Source organism: Hippopotamus amphibius, chromosome 8 (assembly GCF_030028045.1).
Source record: "Hippopotamus amphibius kiboko isolate mHipAmp2 chromosome 8, mHipAmp2.hap2, whole genome shotgun sequence".
In the NCBI taxonomy this organism is placed as follows: domain Eukaryota; kingdom Metazoa; phylum Chordata; class Mammalia; order Artiodactyla; family Hippopotamidae; genus Hippopotamus; species Hippopotamus amphibius.
Genome location: NC_080193.1, coordinates 26,862,063 through 26,880,431, shown reverse-complemented (window position 1 = coordinate 26,880,431; position 18,369 = coordinate 26,862,063).

The window sequence follows — 18,369 nt, the reverse complement described above, 5'->3', positions numbered from 1 at the left end:
ATACGGTGCCCATCCCGTACAGGCACTGCTGTAAGTGCTTTCAATCTATTACTCTTTTGACATCATCACGAGTCTGTAAGATAGTGCCACCATCCCCATCTGAATGATGAAGAAGTTGAGGCACAGAGAGGTTAGGAGACTCACCTACTGTTGAACAGGTAGTGAGCTGCAGAGTCTGGGCTCAGACCCAGCAGCCTGGCCCAAGTCCATGCTCTTAGCCCCTCTCTCTGTGGCACAACACGCCCTCGATCTCCCTCGACAGTCTTTGCTCCTCACCATTGAGATTGTGTCCTCACCCCGGCTTTTCCCAGAATGTCCCTCCCTCCCCTCAAGGCTTTGTCAACGTGCTCATCCTCCAGACTCCCCTCTGGTCCACCTCCTCGTGAAGCCCCTTCTAGCATCTCTCCCCAGGTCCAGGTGCTCACAGCACTGCTGCTGTCCCCTCCTGAAACTGACCATCCTGAGGACCACAGAGGCAGTCCTCCAGTTGGGTAGACTCACCCAGCCTAGTGCCCTAAGCATCTCCCCAGGATGTCCAGGGATAGCCTGTTGTTAGCACTGATGGTGGGCTTTAAGGCACAGGGTCAGGGAGGAGGCAGAGGTGTTTATCATCTGCAGTTCCTGGTCTCTCAATGTCCTCACATCACAGCCCACAGAAACAAAATGGCCATGGCATCATTCGGGCTTGACGTGTATCTTCTGTTCCCCCTCTAGCGTGGACCCCCTGGCTCTGAACGTGAGTATGTGACATGGGCAACTGAGAGATGCTGAATTAGGATGAAATGAGATTGAAGCAGAGAAGCCTGTCTTCCCCCACAAGGTGACTCACTGACACCTCTTAACAAAGAGAAATCACTCTCCATCTGATTTCTCTGCTGGAGACACTGTTATCTTTTCTTATAGAGAATCTAGCCTCTAAACCTACACAGTTTTCCTGCTGTAGCAAGATCCAGGCATGGAATTAGAACAGCCTGTGTAATAGACCCAGACTGGGCTTCCCCACTGACAGCTGACAGCTGACAGGAGCAAACCAGCCTCCAGGTGAGCAAGTCCCCTTCCTGGGCAACTCTTATTCAGATACTTACAAAGTACATATTCAGATCTTATGAAATTAAAACTAAACAATCATTTATAGAATCAGAAGAGAAAAAGACTAATAATTCACATTCACTAGTAATATTTTGATGGTTCTCCTTCTTTGATTTTATGCAAAGATACGTAGAACCTTTCTTTCACTAAATTTAGGATAATATGGTACGTGGTATTTCATAGCCAGCCTCCTCCACTGGACGCTATGTTGTAACATTTCATGCCCACTGTTGCCCATCTACCTGTGCTTCATGATGTGAAGCCCTCACAGGTGACACCAGCCGGCCTCTCCCTCCTGTCCTCATCGCTGCTCAGTGGGGCAAGCCTTTGCACCCACATCCCTGTCTTCCCGTCGGAATCCCACTTTATTGTGGTCATCAGTTCCTGAGCTGCCTCCTTTGGGAGACCCCCTCACCCACATGTTCTCCGAGGTCCCCCTCCTCATGTGGTTCATAGCTCATAAATGATTCCATTCACCAACTTGTCACATTTACTGAGAAACTACTCACTCCAGACCCTGGGTGGATGTTGGGGACACAGAGACAAGTGCGTCTGACCTTTCCTGAGCACTGACAGTTGCCAGGAATTTCCTGTTTACTTGTCTGGTCTCCTCATTCCATAGCCACCTCATGAGGTACATTCAATTATGTCCTGGATTTAGACATAGAGGAGGTGAAGCAGATGTTGCACAAGTGAAAAGCCAGGATTCACCCCAGGCCTGAGCCTCTTGCTAGTCCATGGTCCCTGCCTGTGAGGAGGTCACCCTGCATCAGAGGACTCTCCACCTGCCCAGTCCTGTGTCCTGAGAAAGGCCGGGCAGAGCCTTAAGTGCTCTGTGCAGCTAGGACTCATTTGGCTGTAAGTGACAGAAAACCCAACTCTAACTGGCTTTAGACAAAAAGGAGGGTTTCAGATTCAAGATCCTGCACAATCTAGGACAAGAGCTGGCCTCTCTGAGGCTGGATTCAGACGCAGTGATCTATCAGGGTCCACTTTCCTTCTCTCCTCTTCACTGTCTCATTTCTTCTTCCAGGTCAGCTTCTTTCTCAGATATGCTCTCCCTGATGGATGCAGAGTGGCTGCAGCATATCCGAACCTCACACTCTCTCAGCTTCAGGTCCAGTGGGAGGTCAGCTGCCTCTGTCCTGGAATTTGCACCAATGGAATGTGAGAGGAGTGATGGGTGTCCCCGCTGATAGAAGCTTTGGGAACTGGTGTGTCATGCTCTTTCCCTGCCGCAGTGAACAGCAGTGTTCCAGATGGAAGCTGCCTAGGTAGCCTGGGTCCTGGAGTGATGATGATGTGGAGCAAATCCGCAGCCAAGACAAGATGCATGAAGCAAGAGCAAGAATTAGCCTCTGTTTCTGTGAATACTAGACCTGGGGTTGTTTGTTACTGCAGCATAACCTAGCACATCCTGCCTGGTCCTCTGGTCCACAAACGAAGTGCATGTCAGCCGAGGGTTTGGATCTAGGCTTCTCCGTTTCTTTTTTCTCCCAGAGCTGAGTCCACATAGGGATCCAATAAATAACTGGTGACTGATGGGTGCCAGTCACCTGTCCACGTTGCTCCTGTGCATCTGGTCTCTGGGCTGGTTCCCTTTTCCTATAACGTCTCTCCCGTCGCTTGCCCTCCTGGTTCCAGCCTAAAGTACCCAGCAGGGCTCCAGGTGCTGGTCAGAGCAGGTGAGGAGCTCCAGCTCACCCTGCTGAACCGTGGAAACGAGTCTGGTTCCCACCAGTTCTCCTTGTGACCTTGGGACATGGTGGGCTCTTCCCTGGAGAAGGTAGCTCGGAGCCTGCCTTAAACTGACATGGGAAGGAAACAAATGCCATCAGCAGTTTTCAAAATCTTGTTTTTGTCTACAGTTCTGGAAAAAATAGGGCACTGGATGCCAGAATGTTCCCTGAAGTCAGAAGGAGCCAGGGCTCCACGTTAGCCTTTGCTCAGCTGCAGACTCATCGGAGCTCCACGGAGCAGGAGGCGTCGTCCCTCATGGAGCAGCCCCTCCTCACTCCCACAGGATGCGGTCCCTGCGGAGGAAGGACTGTGTCATCACCAGAGCTTCCTACACTCAGCCTGCAGGGCACCTCCTGACACAGCGCAGCGTGTTCCCATCTACCCTCCTCCTCGATGGGGACTTTGTTTCTGGAAATTAGTTCAGTATATATATATTCATACCTGTGTGTGTGTGTATAAATAAAACATTCACTGGAGAGTTGTTTATAAACGTTTCAGACCAGCAACCACAGAGATGTGCGTGGACTGGGGCAGCTTAAATGCCACGTATTCATTGTTCACAGGGGCCCCCTGTGGCTCTTTTTAGAAATGAGGCCCCTCCATGCCTGGTGCCCAGGGGTGGGGAGATGCTCCTAGCTTGGGCAGTGGGGTGCTTGCTCCAGGACTAGGGGCTTGAGTGAGGGAGGTGGAGCTGGAGGGTTCACGTGGAGATCAGTGGGGTGCACGGGCAGGGGTGCCTGTGTGTGACCTCTGTTGGGTCCCTGCTGCCTGGCCTCCGGGGAAGGGCCTATTTTCTGTGTCCCCAGCAGGCCTGTGAACCCGGAGAGCAGAGGATGATTTCTCTTTGTCCTTAAGGCACAGTGGGTTCTGCTGTGGTGCTGAGAACGCTGGACACTGGAGTCTGCTGTGGATCCTTTACCCTAAAGGGCAAAGTTGCACATGCGTCTCCCTGGCTCTGCACCTGGACCACAGGCTGACAGACAGCAGGCCCTTCTTACCGTGCTCTCGTCCCCACCTCGTCTCTGGCTTGGGCCTGGTCTGCTCCAGGACCCCACTGTCTCCAGGGCTGAGCAGGGCAAGTGAATGCTGAGAAGGCTTGTTCCTGCCCAGCAGAGCCTCTGTCTGGGGGGAGGTGGTGGCTGAGTTTCTCTGTGGGGTTAACTCTCTGTTTGTTAAATTCACCTGCCTATAAATCACACCTGCCACATCCATGCACGCTGGTGTCAGCGGACTTGCTGCTCTTTCTGCTTTAGGAAGAGCGGGGCCTCAGGAGAAGCTTGATGAGCAGCGTTTAGCAGGTGCGACTCCAGACAAGGGACTTGAGGCCTCTTCGCTGTGTGTTTGGGTGACTGACAATTTTTTAAAAATTATTTTTGTAATTTGTGGCTGCATTGGGTCTTCATTGCTACACGTGGGTTTTCTCTAGTTGCGGCAGGTGGGGGGTTACTCTTCATTGTGGTGTGAGGGCTCCTTGGTGTGGTGGCTTCTCTTGTTGCAGAGCATGGGCTCTAGGCTCACAGGCTTCAGTAGTTGCAGCACATGGGCTCAGTAGTTGTGGCTCTCGGGCTTAGTTGCTCTGAGGGACATCGGATCTTCCCAGATCAGGGATTGAACCCGTGTCCCCTGAATTGGCAGGAAGATTCTTAACCACTGCATCACCGGGGAAGTCCTATCTGACATTTTATACAAACCATTGCGTTTCTGTCGGCACCAGTGGAGGAAGGAGTCAGCTGACTGGGATGGAGGAGCAGCTCGGGTGGAAAGGAGGGTGAAGCCAGGTGCAAACAAGGTGACATCATGATGACCACTGCTGCCGAGGCCACCTGACACCTCACAGGTGTGACGCTGAGGCCCAGCTCCCCCCACCTCCTCCATCCCCAGGACAGGCACCCCCTGTGCTCAGGCCCGGGCAGTGACAGCACTCAGGACAGCCTCATGTCCCTCTCACACTTGGGCAGCGTCCTCCTAAACCTCACCTTGGTGTGCCTACACCACCTCTGGGTCTTCCCCCTGTCTGAATCCCAGGACCTCTGGGTCCTGACCTCTTGTGTCCAGGAGGACGTACAGAGCCTGTCGCCTGGAGTAGGATTGACACTCACAGCCCTGGATTCACCAGGGTGCAGCCTCTGACCAGACTCCTGAGGCCGCCCCAGTGCCTTCCTGCCTGTAGTCCACACACCCCGCAGGAGAGGGAGCTTCCTGGTCACGACACCAATGCCCCCAGCCTAGTTTTCAGGGAGAACGTGAAGGAGAGGTGGGGCTGGGGAGGAGGCTGGGCCTCGACTGGAGTCTGGGAAGATGACTGCGCTGGGGATGTGGCCGTGGTCACAGCCACAGGAGGGAATCCGGGCAGTTATCCCAGACAAATCACCCCAGAGAGGCTGTGCTCCCGGGGTTGGAGAGGAATCGCTCAGCTGTTCAGAGGTGGCCCAGGGGCGAAGGGAACCTGCTCCCTACTGTGGGGAGGGGCCTTGGGCAAGACCCCGTGTCTGGGGCTTATCCTAACCAGAGGCCTGGCTGGGGTCCAGCTCTGTTGCTTCTCTGTCTAATGAGACCTTAGTCTCCTGTCCTTGCTGTCTCTCTGTCCCCTCTCTCCCTCTCTTCCTTTGCCTCAAGCTTTGTCTCCACACTCAAGAGCCAGTCTGAAATACTAATTGTACTTTTGTTTACTTTGTCACTTATTTATTTCCCCTAAACCCCGTTCTCAGGTACCTCCAATCCCGCATCACTAATTAGAAAGGAGTACGATTCACCTGGTCTTGACAGGGAACACTGACTCAGGAGCTCCCGACTCTGGGCTCGTGTTCCCCATGGTGCACACACCTCCTGCCACTCCTCACTCTGTCACACACACACACACACACACACACACACACACACACACACACACACACACACACACACACAGTGGGCTTAGATTTCCACCCTCCCCCCCTGCCACCCCGCCGGATCCTGGCATCTGGGGCATCTAGACAAGCCCAGGTCAAGTCCATTGTTTGAATTTCGTGGGGGGTTAAAAGCCTAGAAAACCTCCAAAGGAACAGCCCAACAGAAAAAATCAGGGTTGTATACTTTGGGGTCGTTTACCTGCTGACATATTAACAGTTCACCTCCCTGCACTGTGTCAGGACACGGGGGGCGGGGGGGGGGCGGGGCAGGTGCCCATCCGTGATGCTGAGTGGCCCTGGATTGATGACATCAGCTGGTCTCTCCAGGGAGCAGGTGGAACTTCCCCAGGGACCAGGAGGAAATCCCAGGGGCAGGGACTTTGGTACCAGGGGTGCATCCTGTCATCCATCACCTGTTGGCGCCTCCCCGGTGGACGAGCCTGGATCAATAATCAGTTCCCCTGAGGACTATAAAATAATAACCTTCCAATTTTCCCGCTCCCTCCCCCCCCCGGTGGCTGTCATTCTCCTGTGAAGTGGAGCCTTGGGGGGAGCCTGTGAAGGACAGGTCCCACTGGGCAGACAGGGAGAAGGCAAGTCCTGACCTTCCTCATCAGTTTTCAAAGTAATGAGGGGTCCTGGTTATAACACACCAACACAGAAAATGTTTTGAGGACAATTGGAAAATTTAGAATGTAACTTAGGTATTACTGGGTTAAAATTTATTAATTTTTTGTATGTGTGATAATGTTATTTTGTTATGTTCCTCTTTTGTTACACAGTGTCCCCTTCCCAGTCTGACTACCAAGATGCTAGGGTCCTCCTGTCCTACAAGGAGGAGGGTTCTTCCCCCACTGAAGCAGCAATCCCCCAAAACATGTGGGAGGGGGGGCTCTTCTCTACTGCATTCGTTGAAGATGCCAGGCATTTATGGGCTTAATTGCTTTTTATCCACTTAACAGGTAATTTACAACGCACATAAGAAACACATCATTATTGCTTATGAAGGTTTTATGACTGTGCTATGGGAAAAATTTATCTTTTCTCAGAAGTTAGTAGAAAAAAATATTGTCCCCAAACCAGCCTCCTGAACAGCAAGGAGGTGGGGCTGTGAGGAGCGTTTATGTTCTGAACACCGGGCACATCTGGAGAACTGTCCCCGTAGATGGTCTGATGAAGCTGGTATCACGTGGGACGTGTGCGGAGTCATCCCTTGCCCCGGTAGAGATTTCTAATCATCACAAGCAGCCCTGAACTCGGAGATGTGGGCCGCGAGGAGGCAGCGACTGCAGCACGTTGCAGGGAACTGACAAAAATGCTTGAACTTATTTTGGTCCCCAAAGGAGGCAGAGGTAATACGGGATGGACCAGGAATCCCCACGTCTGCCCCGGGGTGGGCAGAGGGGGCCGTGACCTTCGAGTCCAGCCCAGGACACAGCAGGTCTGGGCTGTGGGAGGAGCAGAGGCTGCCCCAGGTGCACACACTGCTGCGTCCAGAGGAGACGAAGCGATTTCAGGAGTGTCGTACCCCGTCCCTTCTCACAGGTGTGGGCAGAGTCTGCCCTGCTGCCCCTGACGCTGGCTCAGCCGGGTGGTGCATTTAGGCCCATCGCAGACTGACCGTGGAGGTCTAGAGACGCACCCACCTGAGAAAGGATGCCCGATGCCTGCTGGTCCAGGAGGCCGGGATCTGACCTCAGACCCGCAGGCCAAAGAGGAGCCGCCCGCTGGGCCTCACGGGGCTTCACCGCCCCCATCCCAGCTCTGGTGGATGAACAATGTGGATGTGGCTGAGACCGGCCCGTGGCGACCCTCCAGCTGCAGCCCCTGCAGCCTCTGCCAGGAGGGCCTCGTGCTCCCAGGGTCCTGACTGCAGCATCAGCTGATGAGGTGGGTCCCAGGCCTGGGACTCCATCCAGCTCCAGGAGCCCCGAGCACAGGGAGACAGGCAGCACCTCCAGATGGAGTCCCGGCACCCCTCCCTCTGTCCTGGACAGGTCACCTCACCTCCGTGTCTCACTTTCCTCACCTGTAGATAATAGTAAAGATGCCTCATGGGCTCACTGCAGAGGTTAAACGTCTGAATACACGGAAGGCTTTAGGAGCCACGTGTGCATACACATCACTAGTCCACGCGGGCTGCAAGGATTTTGCCCAAATATTGGAAATCCTGCCCCCCAGGCTGAGAAGTGGCCAGCCTTTTCCCCAGTGTCCTCTGCACGATCCAGATTCAGCAGGATAAAGGGGCTCTGGCTCCAGCACAGGTGTGTCCTTGACCAGATATTCTGAGAATCCTGAGCTCAAACCAGGTCAACCAGGTGGCTCAGTGGTTAAGAACCCGTCTGCCAATGCAGGGGACATGGGTTGGAGCCCTGCTCCAGAAAGATCCCAAATGCCTGTGGAGCAAATAAGCCCTGGTGCCACAACTACTGAGCCCACGAGCTGCAGCTACTGAAGCCCCTGCTTCACAGCAAGAGAAGCCAATGAGAAGCCCGCGCACTGCGGCAGCTAGAGGAAGCCTGCGCACAGCAACAAAGACCCAACACATCCAAAAGTAAATAAATAAATAAATTTATTAAAATAAAACCACACACACACACAAACCAGGTCAACCAGACCCTTCACTGCCGCCTGTCAGTGCCTTTCCCACGATGCTGTGCAGGCGGGGCCGACTTCTCAGGGGTAGCACTTGGCTTTACAGCATCTCTGTGGCTGGAGAGGGGGCAACATATGTGCAAACCCTGCCCTGCTGTCCTCTGCCACTAACTCCTCCTCCCAAGTCCCTGTGAATGAAATTACTGTCAAATTGACAAAACGGGAAAAGAATCCTTCCTCTAACCAGGGAAGCAGGAGCAGACAGCTGGCTTTATTTACAGCTGATAATAGCACAGAAAGTAAGTTGGCTTTAGTTGGTCCAGTATTTACAGCCCCAGCCCCGGCCCCTTGTTGGCAGTGATGCTGTGACTCTGGAAACATTGCTGACCCGCTCAGCTCCTTCCTTCAGACTGAGGAGCTGTCAGAGCTGAGCCAGAAATCATCTCCTCGGAGCCCCTGGACCCGCTGCCTCCAGGGTCAGGGAGAAGCCTGGTGACAGCTCTCCAGAATGATGCCCATCAAATAAAAGTATCCCAATAAAATAGGATGAGTTCTCCTCCCGAAGGTGGACACTTAGCCCAAATCTCCAGTTTTAACGATGGAATTTGTGAATGATGAGTTGCCCTAGTCCTGCCTCCAGAGACTCAGGCATCAACATCCTCCCCCCTCATTCGGAGGCCCTGCAGAGATCACCCCGCATTGCCGATGCCGTGCTCCCAACAGCCACCTACAAAGGCGGAACTTCTGTGCAGTGAAGACCACCTGTGCTGCCTGAGACCAACACCAGGAGGGAAGCCAGCTCCAGGCCACCCCCAGATGCTGCCCGGTTTGGCATTTTCACCCCAAGATCTTCACTGAAAGCCAGTGCCCACATCTGACACAGGCTGTGGTTGTTGGCCCTCGACTTTTCTGAGAATTTCCTGAATTTTTCACTTTGCTTTTATTTTCTGCTTTTAGCAGCTTCACTGAGTTACTTTTGGCAAAAAATGAAAGGCACTTACTGATAATTTTGGAAATATGTGCGTCCGTGTGAAACCATCACCACAGTCAGAATAATGAGCATGTCATCACCCCAAATCTCCTTGTTCCCTTTTGTCACCCCTGCCTTCTGCCTGGCAACTAAGCCCTGCCTGCTATCACGATAAAGTATTTCCATTTTCTAGAATTTTATATAAGTGGAATCCTGCTATTTGCACACATTTTGTCTGGCTCCTTTTACTCAAAATGACCGTTTCAAGACTCATGTGGCTGCATATACCTTAGTTCATCCTTTTCATTGCTGAGTAGTTCCCTGGATGCATGGACCACAAATTGTTTTCCATTCGACTCTTGATGGACATTTGAGTTACAGTCAGTTTTCACCCGTTACAAATAAAGCCACTGTGAATGTTTGTGCACCTGTGTTCGCTTAGACATTTGCTTTCATTTCTCGTGGGTGAGAATCTAGGAGTAGATTGCCTGGGTCATGTGTGTGTGTGTTAACTTTTCAAGAAACTGTCATATTATTTTCTGAAATTGTGCCATTTCATGCTGTTGGCAGTTGTGTGTGAGGGTTCTGTTGATTCGCATCCTCAACAAGTCTCTGTTCAGTCAGTCTTTTAATGTTCGTTCATTCTGATAAGGTGGGCAGTGGTATTTTAAAATACCTTTTGGGGTATAATTTACATATCATAACATTGACTTGTTTAAGCATACAATTCAATGATTTTCCGTAAATTTAAAGAGTTGCACAGCCATCACCAGAATGAAATTTTAGAACATTCCCACCACCCAAAGGAGATCCCGTTTGCAGTCACACTCAGTTCTCAGCCCAGCCTTCAGCAGCCAGGAGTCGACTGTCCGTCTCTGTGGATCTTCCTTGCTGACATCTCACGTGAATGGGATGGTACCCGAGGAGGACTTTCCCATCTGGCTTCTTTCAGTTAGCGTCATGTTCTGGTGATTCACCCAAGTTGTTGCTTGCATCAGTGCTTTGTTGTTTCATTGCCAATTAGGATGCCAGTAAACACATATAACACATTTTGTCTCTTTATTCACCATTTGGTGGCCATTTTAATTGTTTTGTGGTTTTGGCTATCATGTTATGCTACGAGCATTTGTGTACAAGTCTTTGTATGTGCATATGCTTTCATTTATCTTGAGTAGACACCTACGAGGGGAATTGCTGGTTCATACTGTAAATTTATATTTATTAAAAAATTGACATATGATGTTGTGCTCTGAATATTTCTGTCCCTCCAAAATCATATGTTGAAATCCTAGCACCCAAGTTGAGATGGAGCCTTTGGGGGGGATGATTAGGTCATGAGGGTGGAGTCCTCATGAATGGCATTAGTGTCCTTATAGAAGAGGTTCAAGAAAGCTCCCTTCTGCTCCCACCATGTGAGGACATCATGAGAAGAGGGCTATGAACTAGAACCTGGGCTCTCACCAGGCACTGAATCTGCCAGCACCTTGATCTTGGACTTCCCAGCCTGCAGAATTGTGATAAATGTCTGCTGTGGGTAAGCTGCCCAGCCAGTCTATGTTGTTCTATTTTAGCAGCCCAGGTGCACCAAGACAGACTATTTTCCAAGGTGGCTGTTCCATTTTACATTCCTATTAGCAATGCATGAGGATTAAAGTTATTTCATGCACTTGTCTCTTTTATTCCCTCAAGTTTTATTGAGATATAACTCACATATAACTTTGTACTGGTTTAAGGTACACAACAAAATGGTCACCACAGTTAGTTTAGTTAACATCCATTACTTTACAAAGTTGCAAACTGAGATGTGATGAGAACTCTTAAGATCTACTCTCTTAATCTACTCTGGTAGCAACTTTCAAATATGCAGTACAGAGTTGTTAACCATCGTGACCCTGCGGTGCCTTACGTCCCCAGCACGCACTTTTTGACATTTGTTATTATCATTTTATTGTCATTCTAGTAGGTGTGAAATTGTATCACACTTGAACTTTAATTTTATTTTTCTAATGATTAATGTTATTGAGAGTCTTATCCTGAACATATCACATATGTTGTATCATATACGGTATATGATATATACACACATATTTGTCATTATTTTTGCCGTGTCTGTTCAGATCTTTTGCCCATATTTTATTGAATTTTTAAAACATTTATTTATTTATTGGCTGTGTTGGGTCTTCATTGCTGCACAAGGGCTTTCTCTAGTTGTGGTGAACAGGGGGCTACTCTTCTTTGTGGTGCGTGGGCTTCTCATTGCAGTGGCTTCTCTTGTTTCAGAACATGGGCTCTAGCCATGTGGGCTTCAGTAGTTGTGGTACAAGGGCTGAGTTGCTCCGTGGCGTGTGGGATCTTCCCGGACCAGGGATGGAACCTGTGTCCCCTGCATTGGCAGGAAGATTCTTAACCACTGCACCACCAGGGAAGCCCTATTGAATTGTTTTTAATGTTGACTTTTGCGAGTTCTTTAGATACCCTGGACACAAATGTTTTGTCACTTATGCGATTTGTAAATATTTTCTCCAGTCTGTAGCTTGTCTTTTTGTTCCATTAATGTCATTTCTTTGCAGAACAAAAGGATACATTTTGGTAAATTTATTGTTATTTTTTAAAGATCATGCTTTTGGTTTTATATCTAATAAGTCTTTGCCTAAAGTATGGGCATGAATATTTTCTCCTACATTATCTTCTAAGAGTTTCATGGTTTTCCTTTTTTATATTCGATCTATGACCGATGCTTTGTTTGCTTTTGTACAAGGAGCAAAGCTTCCTTTGATAATTATTTTATTTGTTATGTTTTGCTTAGGGATGTCAATCTTTCCAGCACCATTAGTTGAAAAGACTATATTTACTCCACTGAGTTAGTCTTTCAACTTGGTAAAAAATGAGTTTTCATATTATTGTGGGTCTATTTCTGGATTGTATACTCTGTTCTTTTGATGTAAGTTTCTACATTTTCATCAGTTCCACACTCTCTTAGTTACTTTATAAGAATTCTTAAAATTGGGTTGGACGTTCCTCTAGCTTTTTTTCTTTCTTAAAATTTTTTTGGACGTTCTATCTCATTTGCCTTTTCATATAATTTTAGAGTCATCTTGTCCCTATCTACAAATAAATCTTGATAGAGTTTTTGTTGTATTGCATTATACATAGAGTTTTTTGTTTTGTTTTGTTTTTTTTGTCTGTGTTGTGTCTTCGTTGCTGCATGCGGGTCTTTCTCTAGTTGTGGTGAGTGGGTGCTACTATTCATTGTGGTGCACGGGCTTCTCAGTGCGGTGGCTTCTCTTGTTGCACAGCACAGGCTCTAGGCACGCGGGTTTCAGTAGCTGCAGCAGGCAGGCTCAGTAGCTGTGGCTCAAGGGCTTCAGTAGCTATGGTGCACGGACTTAGTTGCTCCTCAGCACGTGGGATCTTCCTGGACCAGAGATCGAACCTGTGTCCCCTGCATTGACAGGTGGATTTTTAACCACTGGGCCACCAGGGAAGTCCCTTACATAGAGATTATTTTGGGAAGAATTGATACTCTAAATCCTGAGTCCTCAAATACATGGTCACGGTGTGTCTCTCCATTTATTTAGATCTCCTCTGATTTGTTGTGTTAGCGTTTTGCAATATTCAGAGTACATATCCTGCACATGTTTAATGATCAATCATAATTGTATTTTGTGGTTCAGATTTGCACTTCTTCTACAAAGAAAGGTCATTCATTTTTGTCTGTTGACCTGTGTACTAAGACCATGCTAGGCTCATTTATCCGTTACTGGAGGGTTTTTTCCTGATTCTTTTTCTTTTGGTAGATTTGTTGAGACATTCTTCATAGAGAATCATGTTGTCTACAAATGGAGACAGTTTTATTTTTTCTGTTTCAACACATATGACCTTTTATTGCTCTTTCTTGCCCAGTGTCCTCCCTAAGACATCCAGACCATGTCTGATAGGAGTGGTCAGAGTGGACATCCTTGCTGTGCTCCAGTCTTAGGGGGGATACTCAGTCTTGCACGACTAGGCATAACTTAGGGGGGTGTGTGTGTGTGATGACCTCTATCCAGTTAAGAAAGCTTTCTCTAATCCTTGTTTGTTGAGAGTTTTTATTATGTAAATATATTGAATTTTGTCCAATGTTTTTTCTGTTTTTGATATAATCATGTTTTTTAAAATTTTTTTTAATTTTTTATTTTTTCCTCTGAACTCTTTTATTTATTTTTTTGAGGTACACCAAGTTCAATCATCTGTATTTATACATATATTCCCGTATTCCCTCCCTCCCTCTACTCCCCCCACCCTCCCCATCCCAGTCCTCTAAGGCATCATCCATCCTCGAGTTGAACTCCCTTTGTTATACAGCAACTTCCCACTGGCTATCTATTTTACAGTTGGTAGTATATATATGTCAATCTGATGATATGATGCAGGTTGTTGATTGATTTTTGAATACTGAACCAGGCACATATATCTGGGATAATCTATGATTCTTTGTGTAATATTAAATTTTATTTTTTTCATGATTCAATTAAAAAATATTTAGGTGATGATTTTGTGTCTATGTACATAAGGGATATTGTTCCCTAGTTTTCTTGTCTTGTGGTTGCATGATTCTGGTATCAGAGTAGAAATGCTGGCTTCTAAAGCCAGTTGCTAGGGACTTCCCTGGTGGTGCAGTGCTTAAGAATCCACTTGACAATGCAGGGGCCATGGGTTCAATCTCTGGTCCGGGAAGATCCCACATGCCCTGGAGCAACTCTGCCCGTGCGCCGCAACTGCTGAGCCTATGTTCTAGGGCCTGTGTGCTGCAACTGCTGTGTCTGTGTGCTGCAACTACAAAAGTCCTCACGCCTAGAGCCCATGCTCTGCAACAGAAGGCACTGCATTGAGAAGCCCTCGCATTGCATCAAAGAGTAGCCCCTGCTCTCCGCAACTAGAGAAAAGCCTGTGTGCAGCAATGAAGACCCAACACACTCAAAAAAAAAAAAAAAAGAAAAAAAAAAGCCAGTTTCTAAATGTTTTCTTCTATTTTATGGAAGGGACTGTGCACACTTCGTATTTTTCTTAAAATGGTTGGTATAGTTCCTTACCTTGATGTATACTTTGATATTAATATAAGTTCTCTAGTTTCATTTGATTAATGTTCTATAGTATATCTTTTTTCATCATTTTATTTTATCTTTCTTAAAATGATATATTTAAAGTGGGTTTCTTGCAGACAGCATGTAATTTTGTGTGTGTGTGTGTGTGTGTGTTTTACTATTCTGACAATATTTGACTAGTGGAACAGAGAGTAAGTAGGGTCTCCAGTGCAGCTCTTTCATTTTGAAGTTTCAGCACAAAAGTACCAGAGACATTAAGCGGATAATGGCAACATCTGTGTTCCAACAAAACTTTATTTACTAAAGCAGGTGGTAAACTGAATTTGGCCCACAGGCTGTAGCCTGCTGAACCCTGTTTTAGACTATTTATATTTAACATAATTATTGACATGTTGGAATTATATCTAACCATTTTTTTTTCTCAGTTTGGTGCCTCTGTTCTTGATTCCTCTCTTTTCCTTTTCTGGCCCCTTTTATAACATGATTTTTTTTTAGTACTCTACTTCAATTTATCTATTTTTTTAGTATTTCAATTTATCAGTTGATTTTTTAAAATTAATTAATTAATTAATTTTATTGGCTGTGTCAGGTCTTTTTTGTTGTGTGCCGGCTTTCTTTAGTTGCAGTGAGTGGGGGCTACTCTTCGTTGTGGTGCAGGGGCTCCTCATTGCCGTGGCTTCTCTTGTTTGGGAGCATGGGCTCTAGGCGCGTGGGCTTCAGTAGTTGCAGCACATGGGCTCAATAGTTGTGGCTCATGGGCTCTAGAGAGCAGGCTCAATAGTTGTGGCGCATGGGCTCAGTTGCTCCACGGCATGTGGGATCTTCCTGGAGCAGGGATCGAACCCGTGCCGCCTGCATTGGCAGGCAGATTCCTAACCACTGCGCCACCTAGGAAGCTCTATTGGTTGATTTTTATATATATCCTTTGTATAGTTTTGTGTGTGTGTGTGCATGCATGTGTGTGTGTGTGTGTTTTCTCTAGGGGTTAAGATTCACATACTTTAGCTTTCCACAGTCCATCTAACGCTGATATTTTACGGTGTCACATGGAAGGTAGGGACAGTAGCTGATCTAGGCCCCCTTACCCTCCCACAGTATGTGACAGCTGTCCTATGCGTTACATCTACATACCTTATAAATCCCTGCAGACAGTGATACAGTCGCTGGCATGCATCTTTGTTGGAAGCAGGACATGCTGTATGGTTGATAGGATGGGGGCGGGCAGGCGGTTAGTGGGAGGTTCCACGTCCGTCTGGGTGGGAATGGACTCTGGGTGAGGTTTGCTGTGGCCGCAAGTGTCGGAGGCTCAGGCTCCCCTCGTGCCTTTGCGTGGCGTCCCTGGACTTGGGCTTCCCGGCGTGCTGCTCCGCAGAGCCGCCGGGTCCTGCAGCTCTATCCACCGTAACCCCGGTTATGACGCCAGAGCCCTGCTGCTGTGGCTGTAGGTTTGGGGGAGGAAAGTGGTCTACAACCTTATGATGAAATCTCTCTTTTATTTATTTATTTATTTATTTATTTATTAAATTAATTTTAAATTGAAGTATAGTTGATTTACATGTTAGTTTCTGCTGTACAGCAAAGTCAATCAGCCATATATATACATGCATCCACACTTTTTTAGGTTCTTTTCCCATATAGGCCATTACAGAGCATTGAGTAGAGTTCCCTGTGCTATACAGTAGGTTCTTATTAGTTATCTGTTTTACATAGACTTGTGCGTATGTATCAATCCCAATCTCCCAATTTATCCCTCCCCCCATTCCCCCCTTGGTAAGCATAAGTTTGTTTTCTACATCTGTGACTCTATTTCTGTTTTGTAAATAGGTTCATTTGTACCATTTTTGAAATCTCTCCTTTAGTGGCTGAGTCCCTAGGCTGTGATCTCCACACATGCTTCTCCAGAGGGATGGATACCTCTCCCCTCTCAGGTGAGACAAAGGCTGGAGGGGCTGCAGTGGGGCAACCCCTTCTCCAGGCGGGGAGAGGCCTCGGGCCGGACTTCTGGCAGATTCCCACCTGGAGAGCAGGCCTTCGCTACGGAGAAGGCTCCGGGCACATTCACAGAGACTCATCTTCCTCCCTCTGCCTGGGCCGCAGGGGTCTTTCCTGGGTCTTCCCGGGGAGAACCTGGTGGGGCTCCTGGAGATAAAACCCAGGACGGCGTGGGCGTCCCCGACACTGTGGTCACCGGGAGCTTCTTGCCCTCGTGCGAGTCCTCACGCAGGCTCAGCCGAACGTCAGTGTCACCAAAGTGTTCCTGTACCCCCTGCTCCTGCTCCAGGTGAGCAGGTCCTGGCTTCACCCTCTGCATCCCCCATCTCTCCAGACTTTGAGGTGGTGGTCTGTCATGCAACCTCTCTTCTCTGATGCCTCCAAGCAAAGCTGAGTTTTAGTTTGTGCAGCTTTTCCTGGTTGTATGCAGGAAAGTGAAAGCTTCCAAGCTGTGTGATGTCAGTGCTGAAACCAGAAGTTTCACATTTTAAAGAACTGAAGAGAGAAAAACAGCCTGTTCTGAGGACCCAGATGCTTAACCTTTCCTGCTGCTCCTCCTCCCTGTGAAGCCCTGGGTTTCCTCTGGTCTCTTTCTCTGCTGCCTAAGGAGCTGCCCCATCTTTTCTTTCACAGCAGGTCTGCTGGCAACACATCTGGTTTCCTGCTTCTGAGAATGTCTCAGCGTCACCTTTACTGAAGGGTATTTCACCGGATGTAGAACTCTGGTGGACTCCATTTCTTGGAGCCCTGGAGCCACTGGCTGTTCTGCTGTCATCTAATTTTATGTTTCCTGATGAGAACTGTGAGGACCTTCCACACAATGACACACACAGAGGGGAACAGCGATTGGACCGTCCTCACAGTTATTTCAAGGTTATTCTTGTGTTTGCTTTTCAGCAGTTTGATTCTCATATGCGTAAGCATGACTTTCTTTGACTTGATCCTGTTTGCGGTTCACTTGGCTGCTTGAATGTGTGACTTTGTGTTTCGGCAAATTGGGACGTGCTAGCAATGATTTCCTTCGCCACACTCTCCGTCTCTCTGGAATTCTGGTGACATGAATGCTGGGCTTTTGTTTGTTTGTATTTGTATTGTCCCACAGGCCTCTGAGTCTCTGTTCAGGTTTTCCAGTATTATTCTCCCAGTTTCTCAGAATGGATAGTTTTTATTAATCTGTTATCAAGGCACGGACATTTTCCTCTGTAAAATCTACTCTGCTTCTGAGACCAGGCAGTATTTTGGTTTTTGGTTATGGGATTTTTCAGCTCTAAATTTTCATTGGCTTCTTTTTAATTTTCTATTTCCTATCTGAAACTCTTTCCTTCCATGTGTTTAAAGAGTGCTCATGTTCTGTCTTGGGGCACAGTTATAACAGTTGTTTTAAAGGTTTGTCGGATGATTCTAATGTCTGTGTCACCTGGCATTGGTATCTCTTAATTGGATTTCCCTCTTGCAAGATATGGGGATGGTTCTGGTTCTTTGATGGCAGGTAACTTCAGATTGCATCCTGAACAGCTTAAATATCACAGTATATGACTCTGGATCTTGTTTAAATTCTATGAGGAGAGTGTTTTAGTGGACAGTTGACCTGGTTAGGGACATGCAGCCAGCCCCTGCCTTCATTGCATGGGCTCTGGTTCAGTTTCAGTTCCGATGCCTTTGAAGTGCTCTGTGTATCTGTCCCTCGTGTGCTCTATCCATCGGTCAGCCAGGGACCTGCACACTGGTCCACCCTGGGGACAGCCTTCAAAGCCTCCGGTGTGCTGGTTAGTAGCAGAGCACATGTGCGTAGGTCAGGGTGAGCCCAGGAGTAGCTCACAAGTGCCCTTACCGTTCCCTTTCTTGGTCTCCGTCTTCTCTGCTATCTCCCTGACATGTTACGACTCTCAGGACCCCTCACCCCTTTCTCGTTCCTCCCTCCCCCCGCCCCCCACAGCGTTCTGGCTGAGGAACCTGGTGCTTTAGTTTCCCTGTTCTGTATGCACAGTGCACACCCACTGCTGAGGGTCAT